General features: G+C 42.3%; 1 long non-coding RNA gene across 1 annotated transcript in view; it reads right to left on the bottom strand.

The window, feature by feature from the left end:
• The window catches only part of LOC148057518 (uncharacterized), a 398,505-nt gene that overhangs the window by 249,438 nt on the left and 130,737 nt on the right, over positions 1–18,330 (bottom strand). The window contains exon 4 of the long non-coding RNA XR_015706361.1: positions 12,332–12,447. This is a non-coding gene — a long non-coding RNA (uncharacterized LOC148057518). The remainder of the gene's footprint in view (positions 1–12,331; positions 12,448–18,330) is intronic.

The following is an 18,330-nucleotide window of genomic DNA, read 5'->3' as shown; positions in this document are numbered from 1 at the left end:
AGTCAAGGAATGAACTTTTAAGATGGATGAACATTCAACATAGCTGCTTTAAACAAAACCATCCCAGTTTGTAAATAAGAAGTGATTAGAGAAATTCACTGCAGAAATCAGTCACATTAATCAGCTGGTTATAGCAGATTGATGTGCAGCCACTAGAGCTGTCTAAACAATTTTGTTAACCTTTAACAAAAATGTGAAGGAATATGCTGCAAAATGGTTCAGCTTTAAATGGATAGGACATGCTCCTTTTAGGAGAAAAAGTTAAGTTCCAAGATGATTATTTTATTCAGATTTTGCCAGAAAAATTGGCCCGAAAAGGGCAATTTATAGTTACAGCACTCCTTTCCACAGGTTCATTCCAGGCTGTGAACAGCAACGGCCCATGGCAGGACACAGTGTTTATTCAAAGGCAGATTGTAACTGGGGATTCATTGAGGGAGGCTGATGCTAAGTCAATGTACAAAGCGAAATGAATCATCAGAAAGCCTCTAAGAATTTCCTCCAGCATTGCTTTCCTTCCCATCCTACCACCAATTTTTTTTTGCAGTCAAAATCACAGTGGAATTGCAGAATAGCCTGTGAAACATGGTTTACGCCAGCAGGGTCAAAAGGGGCTTCAAGTGTCCCAGCAGACTGCTGCAAGGAGGCCCCCCTGCACCCCAGGGCTGTGAGCCCACCCAGCACACATCGATCTGCAACCCACAGCTGCACCTCTATGAGGAGGCTCACGCAGAGCTGGATGGCATGACAACATCTCAAGGACCGCGGCAGAAAAAAGCCAGCTGAAGAGCGGCCAGTGACTACACTGTCAAATAGCCAAGTTTGGGACCTGTGTTCGCAGTGACCAGTGCCATCGTCCATAAGGCACCAATTGCACATGTGCCAGGCACGAAATCAGTGCTGCTAATAGTGCAGGAAGGGATGGGATGGTTCAGCACCTGCAGCAGTGGCCACACACACTTAAAAGTAACAAATCTGAACATAAAACACCCTCCCTTCCCCCCTGAGACTAACTTAAAAATAACACTTAAAAGATATATTCTTCCTTTTTGTTTTGCTTTCTCATTTTTGAGTTAAGAAGCATTTGATTCGTATTTCCAGGTTTTCTTCCACAGCCACCAGAAAGAGAAAGCTGACTTAAAAGTTGAGGAGCAAGAGAAGAGAAACCCCACAAGCAGTCTTTATCAGTTGTTTTCTTCCAAGAGCTACAGTTTTCAGAGGAACACCAAAGTAGACACTGATAATATCACACTCGCATCAATCATAATACATCTCAATACCTGGAAGCTCTGAAGTCAACACTTTCAGAAGGAAACCTTACAAGAATGATCTTGGGCTATCTTTAACTTAATTTTGCCCACACTAAACACAAATTCATCCTTTCTGTAGCCAATAAAGACCTATTGTTTTGGATGCAGGATGCTAGACACCAGCACTAGAGCTTCTGAAGCAGGATGCGCATGTTATCAGATGCAGGGAATTTAGACAAATTCAAGGAATTGCCTTTTATTTTTCTTTATACACCTACTTCTAATACTTATCAAGCTGGGTTTACACAGATAGAGCAAAATTAAGTTTGAGTCAACTCTTACTGAAGTCTGATTCAGATTTGAGAGATTTACAAGCTAGAAGGTGTGCGATAAACTCCATTCTGTTACATAATATCTCTCAGTTATACTCAGCAGGGACATTTGTTTAAACGACAAAAGAATTTGGTGTCAATCCCTCTCACTGGGTAAGCTGCACTTGATCTGTACAGCCAATGAATAATAAATCAATGCAAATTACACCGCTTTATCACTAACAACCATTTTCTGGTCAGCTACACCACAGACTACAGTCTCTCCCACAGGAGACAAATAACCCCCAGTGACTTAAAATAGGAGTTATTTATAGCCTGCAGGGGAACAATTGGGCTCTAACATATAATTTGCACCACTGTTTATATTTTCATTGAATTTGGCCCTTGAAATCTTTGGCTACAATGAAGGCACAAGCTGCTTTCATCATTAGTGCATGATTCTGCAAATTATTTTAATTGATATTTGAATATTTAGCTGTTAGGCAGCTCCCTATGCCCCACAAGAAGTGCCTTACACTTGACAACCACGTCACTCATACCCTGTTTCTTAACCACCCGTAGCTTTCCTGAATAACAATTTTTGATAAAGATTGCAACTCTCTTAAGGTATGAACTATCGAAGATAAAATAAAGCTCCACATTAGGACTGCAGACATCTTGAGAGGAAAGTTTATAACTCACTCTCTACTAGCACAGTATAAAGCCATTCCTCTTTTGAAAAATGGATGTGTTTAGCCCCTCAGAGGTGCCAGGCAGCCACGCAGATCTGGAGAAAGAGGCCTCGAGGGCACATCACAGCTGGTCAGGGCCCCCACCTTTTACTGAGAAGATGGATGCTCTTCACATAGCATCATTTTCCTAAGCGTCTATCTAGAGCTCATCATTGAGCACTAGAGGAAAATACCACATCGATGCAAACCAAAGCTAACTTCACCTATTCAAAAGACTTACAAGAGCATGGAATAATACAAGGCGCTACCATAACATCATGCAAATCGTCCATGGTTTGCTTACCCGCAATGGTTCAGCCCTGACACGCAAACTTCAATCTGAAGTAAGACTCTCTCCTCGTGCAAACATTAACAGACAGCTTTGATGATGCAGCTGATCATTAACAACAGCAGTTCTCTAATGAATGCAGGGACCAACCGTCCGGACCCAAACCTGCACTGTGTAATGCTTTAGACACTGTTCAGCAAATGAGCCTCACACGGGTAATGGCACATGAAGTCTTGAGAACATTTGAGCCACGCTAAGGGCAACAAACCCTAAAGCAGCACCCCGCAGTGAGAGCACACACAGAAAACACATGGGATGGAGGGAGAGGAAGGGAGAAGGATGCCTGTGAGCTGCCTCCAAACCCGGTAGCACCCACCCAGCACTCCCGTTGCAGAAAAACCCCAGCCTCTGCCAGGCTGGGCAGCGAGGCCAGCTCCTCAACAGGACTGGTGGCACAGCCAGGTCCATACTGGCTGTGGTGCAAGGATGGATATGGCAGCCACGAGGAGACCTGCCCACCACCCCTCTCACACCACTCCAAATTAAGTCGACCTCAGCTGCTGCAGGGTCTGAGGTTATCGGGGCACAGATCTCTGCAAATAAAGAAATATGAACTGTGGGCGCCTGGTCGGGCTCATCTCTCTTTGTGACCAAGAAGCTGCTTTTAGGGCTGGTTTGACTTGCCCTGAAGGCTTCCCAGAGCGCTATATAATAAAGATGATTGAAACGCAGACTATGTCAACAGACACTTCCTTTGAGAGAGGTAAACAGGAGGACAGCACCTCGCTCATCAAAAACAACTAGACATACCTATAGGGCACACAGAGCCAGCCAAGATCCTTTGGGGTTTTCTCTTTCCTTTTAAAAAGAAAACATTTATTAATTTTTTTCCCCAAATTTAATATTAAAAGAAGAAAGCACTGGCAACACCCACGGTGATGTTATGTCAGCTGCTTATGTCAGGTCAAATACAGTATGACAGGAAGCAGTGGCTCCACGTGAATATGACCCCATAAACCCGGCGCCATTCTGCTCCTCCATCCCAAACACAGACTGCTAAACGATGCTCAATGGAGAGAGCACATCCAGACCCGCATCCTTCTGCCCAGCCTGCCCAAGCAAAAAGCACCCTTGTAGAGGGAAAAGGTAGTCACATGCCAGACTACACCTCTTTTGATAGCTCCCATATGATCAAGTCCTCCCATCCCAGAAAGGAAATGAATTGGGCGTTCTTCCTTGCTCTAAATGCCGTGGTAGAAACAGCATAGTGTAGGATAGCAAATAAATATTTGGAAGGAAGACACTTTCAGCCATCCAGCTCAGAAAAGCAAGCAGAAGACAGTAACCTGGCACAACACTTGAGTAGCAATTAGGATAGCCAAAGCAAATGAACACAGTGACTGAGAAGGTAAAAACTAGGACCCACTCAGAATACTCATTTTCCAAGCTTCTATTTCGCTAGTTGTAAGATATGTAAAACTATTCTCTAATGCCTTTATTAATATGCATATTTCTTAATCTTACCACTCATGTTATCTGAGTTCCCAGGTTTTCCCACTGTGTCAGACCAATGGAAGCAATGCACCGGGGCAAAGGCAACAGCAAGGCTGTTTTCAGCCTTGTCAAGCACCTTTCCCCCTCCCAGCCTAGCAGAAAGCAGGATGGGACTAGAACCTCTTACAACACAAGACAGATCTTAGCTCCTCCACTATATAGCGTTGGTCACAATTTCTCTTTAAGCTATTCAGTAATTTTCCTGGTACAAAGTGCCATAGATGATGCCTTAACACAATGTATGGAAGACAGGGGCAGGCTGCTATAGCCAACTATAGGAGAGCCCTTGTTTGTGCTAACTCTGTGCCTCTCCTCCCACCACCAGGAAGTCTTGGCATGACTGAAATTTACAGCACTTATAACAAACCGCTGCTAACTGCAAATTTTAATTAGAGCATTTGCCTCTGGTGTAATGCAGTAATAAGGAGAAAATGGGTGTCTCTGCTTTCTTCTAAGGATCTCTGTAAGTAGGCAGGTACAGACAGACCTGAGCTTGCTCTGCCTGTGCTCCAAGCTGGCTCCCGGTTGAAAGCTGTATATCGCTTTGTATTGTAGGCACAGTATACTGTGCACAAGCAAATAGGCCCTGCCACTCAGCACACCTAAGCTTGCCTAGATGACTGCAAACAGAAATGAGAATTGTGCCCCTGTAGCAAGGGGAAAAAAAAAAATATATATTTTTCCTTTACATCCAACGCTTGTTCACACTTGTTCTAAGAAAAACAAGTTTGCCAGTATTGCCCTTGTCTTCTCATAGGGGTATGTTTTTAGAATTTTTCTGGCTTGCTGTTTGTTATATTTAGGTCATTTGCAAGTATTAAGCTATCATCTGCACAGAGATGATAGCAAGTATAACAGAAGAGTAATATTCAGAGAGGATAAACCACAGTGGGTAGTGGTTTATAATAAAGAACCAGTGAAGCCTGGCTGACCCTTATCAGAGTGAGCCAGCTGTTGCTAGCACCTCTAAATTAGGGTTTACCACTTTTGTTTTACTCTGGCTATCTTAAAAAAGAATCACAGCAAAATAACAGAATGTGATCAGGAACAAAAAAAAAAAAAAAGTGTAAAACCAACAGACATGTCTATTCCTTTTATTAGGAGGTTTACCAAGTGCCTAACCAGTCAACAATCAAGCCACTAAGACAATAAAATTGAAGTCATTTTTTGAAGATATTGGAAATTTTAGTATTGTGCATCCTATACTTCTGTTGTCTGCCAATGATCTTTTTTTAACCCCTGCTCAGATGCTGTTACTGAAGAGGAAAACAAGAAAAGGCTAGGAACAGCAGGGTTCTCAAGAGCCGACTAAGCATGGGAGAACTGACTCCTCTCTAGCACGCCAGAACCACATGAAGGCACCCATCTTCAGGCAGGATAACAGACCTTTCTCCTTGCTGTTGTTTCACTAGCTGAGCAGGAGCCAGGTGATTTCCAGCTCTAGCCTGGGGGCAAGTAGCCTTCCCTGCCCTCCCACTGCTTTCCTACCAGGACAGGAGGGCTCCTCTTCCCAGCAGGGGAGCTACCTAGCAGGAACTACTGACTCCAACCTCCAGCAGGACCCAGCAAGTCCTCCCTCATCATCATTCCCCACCTCCCATCTTTGCAGCAGCAGGTCCATGGAAGTGCTTTGGAGAGCAGACTAGTCCCAGAAGCAGCCCCAGGTGACAGATGCCCTTAGCCCTCAATGTGGCTATTCAGGTAAGCTACATAACTTAGCTTTTATGTTTGATTTCTGGAGCCCACCTGTCCTGCAGAACACTAGAGAGCCGCCTTCGCTCTCTCTTCACTTTCTTACTTCCGGGCTCAAATTTAGCAAATAGCAGCCCGTAACACATGGCATCGACTCACCATTCTGTGCTACCATTACTGGTACTGAAGAAAAACACTAGAGACAAATAGATAAATATCAGGGAGGAAGAACATGTATTGCTCCAGTAAATTCATCAGTTAGTATGAATTAATTCAGGAAACCCCCACAAACAAACAAACAAAAAAAAAATTGTCACCATCTTTTATGGCAAAGCCAAGAGAATATAAACCCTAAAAATCTTTTCCTCTTTTTCCCTTGCCAGCAAGACTGGGAGAGAGCAGGTCAAGCAACAACATCACAACTTTGCATGTTGTCGGGCTGCTATTCAAAAAACAAGACAGAATATGAATGTAACCTGATTTCAAGTGGATCTGGGAGAGCCTTAATGATGAAGTCTGTATGCCAGCTTTGTAATTAAGATCTCGGACCAGCCCTTGTTTCTGAGTACTGGCCTAGATTAGCAAGTCACCTGAAAGTTTACAGTAGGAAAACCATATGGGCATATTCCTGTAGCTACATGTGTACAGTAATTAAGGCATAGGTAAGCAATAACACATGCCCAAGGCATCATACTTGGTGAGGCACGAGGCTTACGTGCATATCTATGATTATGACTTCAGACTTCAAAGTACCTTATTGCTCAGACAAAATTGGTAGCCTACTTTCTTATAAAACATACATAAGTATCTATTGCTATAAAACACATATAGGTGCTGATATAACACAAGATTTAAAGTGTGGGTACCAGAACTGTGAAAGGGAGAAGGAGAAGATTACTTAGAATATTTTCCTATATTGTTTTAAAGTTAGTGCACTTTAAAGTAGCAGGCAAAAGTAAACATCTAAATTCTAAAACTGCCAGAGTTTCATGCCGATGCCCAAAGTGTGGTTACTTGGCAGGCACCACTTCAAACTTGTGTTCCCCTCTGAGAAACAGGGTCCTTTCTAATGCATCATCCACTCGATTGCTTTCAGACTGCTAATCAATCAAGAAATCCCATCACAATCATGTGATCAGCGGCTGTGGGCTGACTTTCATGCATGGCGATTTATGACAAAAATCAATAATAAGTGCTTCCCTTTTACATGACTTTTTCAAAATAGGACCACATTTTACAAAAGTACATTTTTGTGAAGATTGGTTTCTAAATGAATAGCACCAACTTCAAAGCAAATGTTTCTGTGAGGGCTGTTATAACATTTGAGTTCTTACATGATCTTCAAGGCTGCAGTGTGACCTAGGAGGCAGCCATAATGAGACACAGACAGTGAATAAAGCACTGATTTAATTATGTTGTTTGATATATGATGACCTCATCCACTAGTGTTTATACTAATGTAGTGCTTGAAATGCTTTATCGACATATGGGAAGGCACAGTCTCCAGCCTGAAGAGCTTACAGTCTCAAAGACAGAAACCAGATGAAGGGTGTTCTCTTCCTCTAGCTTATTGCAGGTTTTGAAGCCTTACTCATTTCCATCAGGTCTTAAATATGCACTGGATGCTGGAGAGTGGGCTGCTGAGTGAGTACTTTAAGCCTGCTGGACAAAATATCTGCTACATAGTTACCTTCAATTACAGAAGAAGATTTCCGATATGGCAAGGTTATGTTCCTAATACAATCAATGATAGGAAGATGCAAACACTGGTGGGGTGGAGGGAAGCGATAGCTGCTTACAGCATCTCCACCAAATTCCTTCAGTTTTGGGGATACCTCATGGCCCAGCGTGAGCTTTGACCCACTGTTGTCTACTGCTACAGAAAGAAGAGTGGGGGACAGAGTCGGTACAACCTGCTAGTTCCTCCACTAAAGACTTCCATCAAGTGCTGTAACCATCTCCACCCAGAAGATTAACAGTCGATGCCCAGAATTTGGTTAAATATACATGTATGTCTTATTTTGCATTCCTGATTAAGATTCCTCGAAAAATATGCAGTAACTCTTTACAGTGTGAATGCCATGAAAACCTCCATGAGGAAATGAGTAGTTCTGTATTCCGTGCACCATCTGCCAACCACACAGTAAATAAGGCCATACAAGAAACGGTGAGAAACAAAACATCAACAACCTACCCACTCATTAAGCATTAGCCATGCTGTGCACTGAATGATATGCAGGCCTTGTAGAAAAAAAATAGTATGCCATCCTCTAAATAAAGGCAAATCAAAATGAATATTTACCAAGAGGATGAATGAGTAGCTTTAATTGCAGAATTTTCTAGCCTCGAATTGCTTGGTTTTACAGCCTTGAAGTTCAGCCCTGTTCAGTAATCTAAAGGCCTAACTTAAGGCACTATTTATCTTATTTTACTCCTAGACAGGAAACCCACAAAACACACACGGTTGACACACTTTTACCCTTACTAGGTGCATACACGTGTACAAGACCATTGCTTTCACTGATGCCTATCATAGCAACCAAACACAAAGACAGGTTAAAGAAGAGATACCTCAGCTCTATTTTGGTTTAAGATAATTTTGGAAGAGAAACGGGGCTTCAGGACATCCTTTCTCTTAAAGTGAGTCTTTTCAGCTACACTAGATTTTAAAATCCCTATTAAAAAAATCCAATGAGTCCTGCTAGCAAGGATAAAAGATCAAAAGAATATGAATTAAATACATTATAAGTGGAGAAAATATATATATATATATATATACACACAGATATATATTTGGAAACCTTTAAAACGGTACACAGCAGTTAACCAATGAGAAAGCATTTGCCCAGCAGAGCTGAAAAATAGCTGAGAGAGACTAACAGTAACATGTTTTCATTTTCTTTTCAAACTCTGGTACAAATTCAGCTAATATCACTTGGTATGATCTCATGCCGGGATAGGAGCCAAAAGTTTCACTTGAAATCTTTGCAGTTATCAGATCTGGAAAGCTTTTCAATCACTTATGTTTGAGAAGCTTAAAAAAAAAAAAAAGAAAGACAAAAAAAGACCAGAGATAAAAGGCCAGGGGCTTGAAACATTTATCACTTCATCAGACTCGTCCATTTGATGCTAGGTCAGCATCTTTACAGATACAATGGAATGCTTGCTCTACCTATATTCTGAGAGGTTTTGAAAAAGAATAAAATTAATGAATGTACAGGGTTAGAAACAGGCACAGAGCAAACAAGGCCAGGCAATCCATATGGAAGATGAGCTCCTTAACCAGCACGTCCGGGAATGGAAACACTCCGAGGCATAAAGGGAGGTTTTCCAATACTTGCTTCCAGCAGCGGAAAGCGGCAAACATACAGCCACGTTGCTTTGGTGTTAGCCTCGCAAGCACCAGCCCTGCCATACAGGGGGGACAGCAACCAGGTAGCTCATACAGGGTAAGTGTGATGCTCCCTGAAAGGATCGCTACAGCTGGACAAGCTCCACCCTCCGCTGTGCCATGGTGCTGGGGATCCCAGGCATGCCCATACTACAGTCTGGTCCCCAGCATCTCCCTCTTAGCACTACCAGGTGCCTGGGAAACCAGGACAACTTCAAAAAGCCCTCAGACTGACCTAGACCAAGGTTGAAAGAGGAAGAAGACAGGATGTCCAGGAAAACATAATGCCCTGCCTGGAAGCAAACGTTATCAACATACTCAAGCAATTGCTGGAATAAAAGACTTCCAGCTTCATATGACACCACACAGGGACTACATGAGGACAGATCAGGGTAACAAGTACTTTTCCGGCATATATTTGCCACCTCCAGTCTCCTCCTGATAAAACCAATATATCACAAACTTTGGAAACACAGTTGTAGCCAAGGAAAAGCAGGAATGAGGTAAAACTGAATACAACCACAAGCACAGAGTGCTCTATACCTTGCCAAGCTGATTGCTGTTGTGAAACACTATGCCAATTTGTGAGTTATTAGGGCAGCTTCAGACCCGCTCTGGTTTCAGGCAGGAGCCACATCTCACTAAGTGACAGCTCACCTACCCATTACGGGGCAAGTGCTACTCATGCAAAGCCCAAATCCATAAAACGTTCACAACCATGTTAATCTTACCCTCAGCGGTGGATATGCAGACCAGCATATAACTGGGCTTGCTTATAACAGACAAAAATAAATTTTAAAAACATTATTTTTTCTAAACAAGTCAGTATATGAAAAATACGAAAAAGAGCATGTTTTTAGAAAGCACCGCAAAACACACAGGTGTGGGTTACTCATGGTTACTCAAGTTGTGTGACCCTAGGCAGTCCCCCTCTTCAAAAAATAGAAAATACAGAAAGTATTATCAAAACTTTTCTATTGCTTTCCTGTACTTACATTAAAGCATTCTTTGTGCATGCAAGCAAATCATGCTTTTTCATTTCCTTGCTCAGGAAAGTTGAATTTTTCTCCCTCCAATAAGAGCTGCCATTCACATTATACTGGTGAACAAAAATAAGAAACCTGGAAATTGAATCTTACCACTGTGGCTTTCCTGACACAGATCCCTGCTCTCCCATTACCTTCCAAAACTCCCCCTCAAAACAGTTGTTTTTTCACTATTGCCTGCACATTTCTCATCCCTTTGTTCTTTCCTCTTATTCAGAAAGGTCTTATTCCTGGCTCCCTGACTTTGTCTTCACCTTTTCTCTCTCACCAACTGCAGGGGAGACTCTTTCATACTTGCTCTCAAGTACAGCCCACCAAGAAACATCTCTGGAGGGGAAGAAAAAAAAAAGAAGTTTGGTGTACATGGTTCAACAGAAGTATTCCCACCCACTTCACTCTCTACTGCATCCTTTCATCCTGCTCTTTGCTCTGGAGAAACCACACAAGTTACTACTCCCATTTGTTTCCCTTCTTCACCCACTGAGCTCCAGATGCTTTGACACACCACTGACACCCACCTTGTTCTGCTGCCTACCCTTCTCCCCGGGCTCTGAGTGCCAGGACACCGCCATACCTCGCTACACCCTGCTCCACCTCACCATGTACCTACCCTTCCTCTCCAGCATACATGTGCACCTGCTGCAGATTTCTGCTTCAGGCAAAGCCTCAGACTTCTTCCCTGACACCTTCACCACAATGATGTCATCGTCTTTTCTTTCTACATCACCCAGGGCATTTTCCTTGGGCTGCAGGGTTGTAAGGAGCATGGCAACATCTCAGTTCTGGTCCTCTGAAGCTGACAGAATCCTATCCAGATGTACGTCCTCTTTTTCTTTTTTTTTTTTTTTTTTTTTTGCATTGCCTGCCTCCACATGCATAAGAGGAAGACTCACTTAGGAGATCATCCCAAGCTGCCCTTCATAGTGCAGCCTCCATTTTCAGCCCTGCAAATGGCTTAAATAGTCAAAACAAACCTAAGCTACAAAACGGTTTAAATTAACACAAAGATATTGCTGCTACACTACCAATGTTAGAACTCATTTTTACTAGTTCTTAACCATTTCTTGTTTTGTCACAGCTTGGTGCAAGAGCTGTCTGGTTAGTGATACCTGCAATCAAAAGCTCATCCTGTTATGCACTGCTGAGCATCAGTAGCTCCACAGGACCACATACACGCTCCTGATGTGCCTATATAGATGCAGAAGTGAGCATCCTCTGCCAAAAGCCAGGGCTCCAACACCTTATGCTTTTCCAACAGGAATCTACTTACTTTGAACAGACCGTGCTAAGAAGTATGTATCTTATTCACCAGCCAGTACCTGAAGGTACTCCCAAAGTTGGAAGCAACACAAGAGTCAAGATTTAATTTCCACAATAAAATCACATGCCCTTTTCTAATGACGGTCCCATGTATCTACAGTCAGAGCCCAAAGACAGACAATCTGAAGTCAGCTCCCATCTATCCTCCTGCCGTGTTTGGTCCCTAGTTTCTCTCTTCCTCTCTGAGGGCAGGGAAGGAGCGAGGGAGTCAGGGAGAAACCCGAGCTGAGTTTTCAAGATGCTGGAACTGACTCCCACATCACCTCCACTCTAACAGGCTTCACAAGTAGCCCAGATGCAGTATGGACATATCTGGTGCTGATGCTGACCAGTTGGTTTCACTAACAAATACATGCAGGGGGCTAATAAAGCTCCATCTCAAGCTCTTCTCTGCTTGCAGCCTTACTCAGATCTGCTTCCAGAAAGGCTAAATTCATTTTGTCAGTTCAGATTTCTTTGATGTTGGGTGAAAAGCTTCCAAATATAAAAGTTATACATCAGAGAGAGAATGGGGCAGTTGGGGTGGGATTTACAGAAACCTCACACCACTCTCTATGGAAACCCTCTTATTACTGAACAGGAACAGAAAACTTATGTCTGGTGTTTGTAATTAAGGGGTGTGTCTGTAGTATCTGAGATTTCTTCCATTCTTACATACAGCCATCTGAATTGTATCTTCCTGTTTTGACTAAAGACCTTCTAAAGTAAGGATTGAATTAAATACAAATTATCCCATAATTCACTCACCTGTCTTTCCTGGAGCAGGAAGGAAGGGAGTTCAGAATCCTCCATATAAATCCTTCAATACCATTCACACTCCTACTTCAGAAGTGTAAATCCTCATGCTGCTCTGTGACTCAAGCCTGAAATAAAGAACAGGATGGGAGCACTTAGTAACTTCATGTAATGCACTGATAAAAAATAAAACTATAATAATAGGTGCTTTAAAACAATTGGTTCATACTATAGTATGTCTTGTAGACACTCAAGGTCAAATGATTGTAAGATGACAAAAAACACAATGCTTTTATACGACTGCATAGTCCTATATTTCAATATTTTTCCTGTTCAGTTACAATAAATCCCAGTTAGTCACCATGAGCTCTTCAGTTACTGGAAGACCAAAATTTCTGTCAGGATGCTTCCTTGTTAGAAATTTTTCTTGAGCAGAAACACAACCTAGAATGTGCTTTTAAAACACAGCCTTGAGAAATAAAATTTATTGAACTTCCATGCTACAAAAGGAAGCAAAATTGTGTCAATGGAAGACAAACCCACCCTCAGAAGTGTCTTTTCTTGTTCTCTGCAGCCTATACAGTTGTTGGCTTCCAGTGGCTTTCATTTATTTTATTTTTACTGAATCAGCTCCAAATGCAGGACAAAGGTGCTGAGCAGAAGCAGTGGGTGGTGTCCCTGTAACACTGAAGAGCCCTGGCGGCTGCCTTCCAGCACGCCCCTCATGTGGCGCCTTCTTCTGCTACCCAACTCCTGACGTTCTTGGAAACACAGGCTACAGTGAGATGGCAATTGCAGGTCAAAAGGTAAGACCTCAAGCCAATAAGTCCATATTTGCACATTGTTCATGCAAGTATATTCTTATAAAAATATGTTCTCATGCCATTTATTTCTTATTCCTAAGTTTATACTTAATTTTTATATAGCATTATTATGAATACCCATTTCCTCAATCATACTGTGTGCATTTGTGTGTGCCCGTGTGTATGGGGAGAGAAGGGGTGTAATTAACTTAACACACAGTGTTGGATTAAGGCCTCACAACCAAAGCAGCCAATAGTCATCAGCTCATATGGAGAGGTTCTGTAGTATATACTAAGAAGCACTCTCAAAAGCCTAGATACGACATTTTGACCACTGTGTTATATCAGTAAAATCCCACACTACACACACACACACACAGACACACACATAAAATGCTGTAAGGGTTACAGTTAAGGTCACTGTCTTGGCAATCCAGCAGTTTGCTGTTTATGCAAATAGCAGTTTTGGGAACTTGCAATCAGTTTTTATATAATCATGATGTATACAGAGAGTGTAATGTTCTCTGCACATGCTGGACACGTGTCCAGAATAACGGTGGAGGGCTCAGAGAGCTTTGCCTTCACAGACTTCTGGTGGTTCAATTTACACCTGAAGCAGACACAGCATCTACGAATGCAAATCTCTTCCTATTACAAACTTATTTGATTGTATGTGACTAAACATAAAATACTGCATTCAATTACCTTGCTGAGGAATGCACTGCACATTAAACTGCACATTAAATTAAATGGAGAAAAGATCACTGAACTTCATAATCAGAAAGTCCCACCTTCAAAATGTACAGCTGCATGTTTTCTAACTTAAGCAACTAAAATTGCAAAAAGGGAAAGACACCCATGGTAGCCTCTGGGATCACATGAATTCGGACACCACTGGCAGCCACAAAAAAGATGAGACCTAAATCTGACTGATTAATCAAAAATAATAAAAAAGTCACTCAGATCCTCAGCTTCAGTGACTGGATCGCTTTTTGTAGAGCACGAGGAAGTCCTCTAGCTTCTTCAGCTTAAATAGAAGGGCTCATTATTAGAAAATGTGAAATAAGTATGGTCTGTAAATATTCATAATGACTACCTCCCCGTGCACTTTGTGCTGGCTGCCAAGAACATGTCAAAGCCCAGCTGTCACCAATATCCATGATAGCTTCTTCAAACACACAGACACACAGACACCTTAAAATCTGCCAGCAGCTGGTACGAACAAGGAAAGTCATAAGTCTCAGGTAGCTCTGGAAGAATCACTTGAAATGCACGCTTTGTTGCTCAAGAGTTAAAAATAGAAATGGATGGGCACCAAAACAGAGATGGGTTGTTTAATGGGCAGACTTTGAGGTTCATGCTCAAGCTTGGACCCACTGAAACCAAAGGGTACCTGTTTGCTTTTGTTTTTTGGGTTTTTTTTATTTGTTTGTTTGTTTGTTTGTTTTAAACTGGCTCTAAATTCTAACAGCAAACTACAGGCCACAGAATTTGCCTCATTTTTGTGCAAGCAAACCTGCACACACAAATCAACCATATTACATTTCCTTATATACACGTGCAAGACGGAGAACATCGGAGTTCATGAAAATACATTAGATAAATGGAAGATACATTGCAATTATCTAAGAAACTTGGGTCTGAAAGTCTGCCTGGTTTCAGGTATCTAATTCTGAATGATCTTATTTAAGGTTTATCATAATCTCTGCAAATAGGAAAAGAAAATTCTGTTATTTTTAACACACTCAAAATAATACCATCTTTATTTAAGATTCAAGATGGCCAGCTAGAATACTTTCTTTTTTTATGCGACCATGTGCTTATATTTCATGAAGCAGCTGACTAACTGAATAATTAAACCAAGATACATAGCTGAGATACTGAAGAGAAAATCCCCTTCTCTGCATAAGCTCTACTATCCAGGCAACCAACAGTAAGTATCTTTTGATACTTTTATCTATAAGGAAAAAAAAAAAAAAATAGAATAGTCACAGAAGCCAAATCCTCCTTTTCAAAAGCCTGCCAAAGTTATCCGAAACACTTTTATCAAACATACATAGGAAGAAAAAGAAAAAAAGAAGGGGAAAAAAAAAAAAAAGCAGGATCTTCCTAGCATTTGGGACAACACAAGGGAAGAGAGGAGGAGAGAAACTGATCAAAAAACCCACAACAGAATAAATCAGACCACTGAAATGCATATGTGCCTACGTCTTCCTTCACAGGATCCTCCTACAAAATATGCAGCAAGGACCATCTGTGTGTACACACACGGGTGTGCTCCTGTGAAGGGGTGGGATCCAGCCGTGACAAAACAGACGTGGCTACCAATCACACCGTTGGCCAGGCCCTTTTTCTCTGCTTTTAACACAAGCAAACCAAAGAAAGTAAGGATCCTGCTCACCCTGAGCCTGCAGCTGAAGGCAGCAAGCTGTAGGCGGGCAGCACAAATTAGGGTTGTGCAGGATGGCTTCACGCACAAGCAGGATAGGAGCAACTGCACAGGGGGACCTCCATCCTGACCCCTCTCCCATGGCACCACGTTTGACATGGTGCTGCCTTTGGACCCTGGGCAGGCAGAGCTGCACGGTGCTCACACATGCAGGGCTAGGACCAGGCTCGAGATCTGCACGTGCCAAGACACATGCAATCAGTTCAAATGCCTCAAAGAAGCAGCTTCAGATGCAGAAGGTCGGTAAATGCCAATTGCTATGTAAGAGAGCGCTCTTGAAGAAACACCCATGTACATGCACACATGCAAAAAAGACAGGGGAGGGAGACGGAAAGCACCATCTATACTCTAAAACCACTGTGAAATAAGGTAAGTTAAAGATCAAGCGGATATGAGGTTTTCCTGGAAATGCAAATATACTTCCAGAAATCAGTCCTGATGTTCTCCCCTGCTCCAAAAATTGTTATGCCTGCCCCCAAAACCAAAAGGTTTCCTGAAGGATTATTTTCACAACCATCACAACCACTAACGATCTTTTGACTGTTATTTTAACAAGTAAAATCATATTGTTTTGTCAACACAATGCTGATATGACCTAGAGTTTGGCTGTATTGCTTCCAAGGATATTATCGAAGAAGTGGCACATTTAGCCTCAAGAACCTAGAAAAGTAATTCATATTTGCTTATACCTATTTAAATCCTATCCAATGCAGCCGCAGCTTGTTGGAGGCGGGGAGAGGTTCTGAGGCTTGCTTTCTTAATAAAGACCATATGTAATGCAAGCCACGGGCACCTCAGGAGACAAGATGGTCTGAATCTCCTCTCTCACCTTGCCCTCAAGAAACACAATAGGGAAGGAGGCAAACCATACAAATCTGGGTCACATCAACCCAAAGCCCATATACACTGTGACAGTCATCCCCACTGCCCTATTTCATGCTGTGACCCCTATCACCTCCCACTGGAGTGGAAGAGGAGAAGGAACAGCAGCAGCAGGAATCCCTTCATTCCCTATCACAGAGGAAAAGTAGCACCAAGTGCCATCTCCCATAGGGGCAAAGAGAAGATGCCTGTTATTTATGGCCTTAGCTCAGAGCTCAACATAAAACTAAAGTTCGGGATGAATGAGAAAGCCTGAGGGTCCACGAGGAGCAGGGCTGGATAGGGGCTGCCCCAGGCAAGGTGCAGAGATAACAGAGCTGCAAGAAACTCCTCATCGGGGCTATGACTGGGGAACCTGGTCTAGGACTCAGTGCAAAGTTCAGGTTAGAGATAAGGTTAGGGTTGAAAGATAAAGCATAGGGGCCCATATAGAGTGGGGACTCACCTCTGCCTCAGCAAGCAAGTCAGAGCTGCAGGACTTTTCCCCCACTGAACTCCTCTCCTGCATGCAGGTGAGATGAAAGCTGTAATTTGCCCCTCACAGCTGTCACTGTAGGGTGCAAATACCTTCAGGCCAACATCCTAAGCTTCATTACACCTGACTAGCCTCAGGTTTTTAACACAGCTTCCCAAAACACTACCCACCCCCTTTTATTTCCCCCCTTTCTTTCAAAAGTAAAGAAAAAAAAATATTCCAGCACCACTTCATGACTTTCAGAAGCACATTCCTACATGCAGGCTGAACCCTAACCTAGCCCAAAGCACACGGGCCACAGCTGCTAAAGGAGCTTGAGGCAGGTACCCAGAGGCCCTGCTTGCAAACACCTGTATGTGAAACTCAGCCCTGAAATGATCCCATCCTGGGGCTCTTCCCACACAGCTCCAGACCAGCCAGGAACTGCCAGCACCACTGCAGTGCCATTTACTCAGCTCCACTCCTGCAGGAAGGGTTTTGCTTCTCCTGGCCTTCTCCACATGAATTTTGAGGCTAAAAAAGGTATGCATGCCCAGCAGGTTGAAGAAACGATTTCTTATCAGTTCATTATTTTTAAGTTGGCCTGTTACGGAGATATAGGTAAGTGCGTAACTTGGGTTATCTGCCACTTAACAGCTGGTCAGAGCCCTGAATTGCCAATCTGGCCTCTTAAGACACAAAAATTTTGCATTAATTAGCTTTGCATCAGAATCAATTCAAAATGGACAAAGGTGACCTATTTTCTTTTTGCTCATTTTCTTCTCGATATGAAATTTTTTTTTTAAATACAACCACAACACGCATGAAAAGATACACATTCCCTGAAAATTAACTGTAAAGCTTAGTCATTAACTGTAAAGCAAGCCTGCCATCTGAAATTTCATTTAAATTACAAAAAGACTGAAAAATATATTAAATATGTCTTCACATGAAAGTTCACCAAATGCAGGTCACTAAATCCATCAGAATGGAAATCTGCGAGTAGAACTTGGAAGTTTGTTCCTTTCAAATTAAAACCTAGCATCTCTGTGTCTGAGAAAGAGTTGCACAGCCTCCACAACTTGCCAGCTAAACTTCTGTTGTGGTTTTTGCTCTGTTTTTAAATATTTTATAAGGTATTCTAGGTATAATCTGAATAATGACTACCAATGAACATGTGCACATGATAAAGGAAATATAATTTTATCTTTGCTGATGATATCACAACACGTCCAAGAATGCCCACACTCAAATCCTTCCATTGATCACCAAGTGTAAAAACGGCCTCGAAACTGACACTGCTTTGATTCTGCCTTATTCTATCAAGTTGCAGCTGAACCATGACTCTGAGCACAGGTTAGCAGAACATCTTGCTCCAAAGTGCTCAGAGCAGGACCCTTGTTTATAATATACATAATATTTT

Source organism: Nipponia nippon, unplaced genomic scaffold (assembly GCF_047370975.1).
Source record: "Nipponia nippon isolate SJK-2023a ecotype South Korea unplaced genomic scaffold, ASM4737097v1 scaffold_1, whole genome shotgun sequence".
Taxonomy (NCBI): domain Eukaryota; kingdom Metazoa; phylum Chordata; class Aves; order Pelecaniformes; family Threskiornithidae; genus Nipponia; species Nipponia nippon.
Note: the sequence above shows the minus strand (reverse complement) of the source record. Positions and strands in the feature narration are given on the sequence as shown.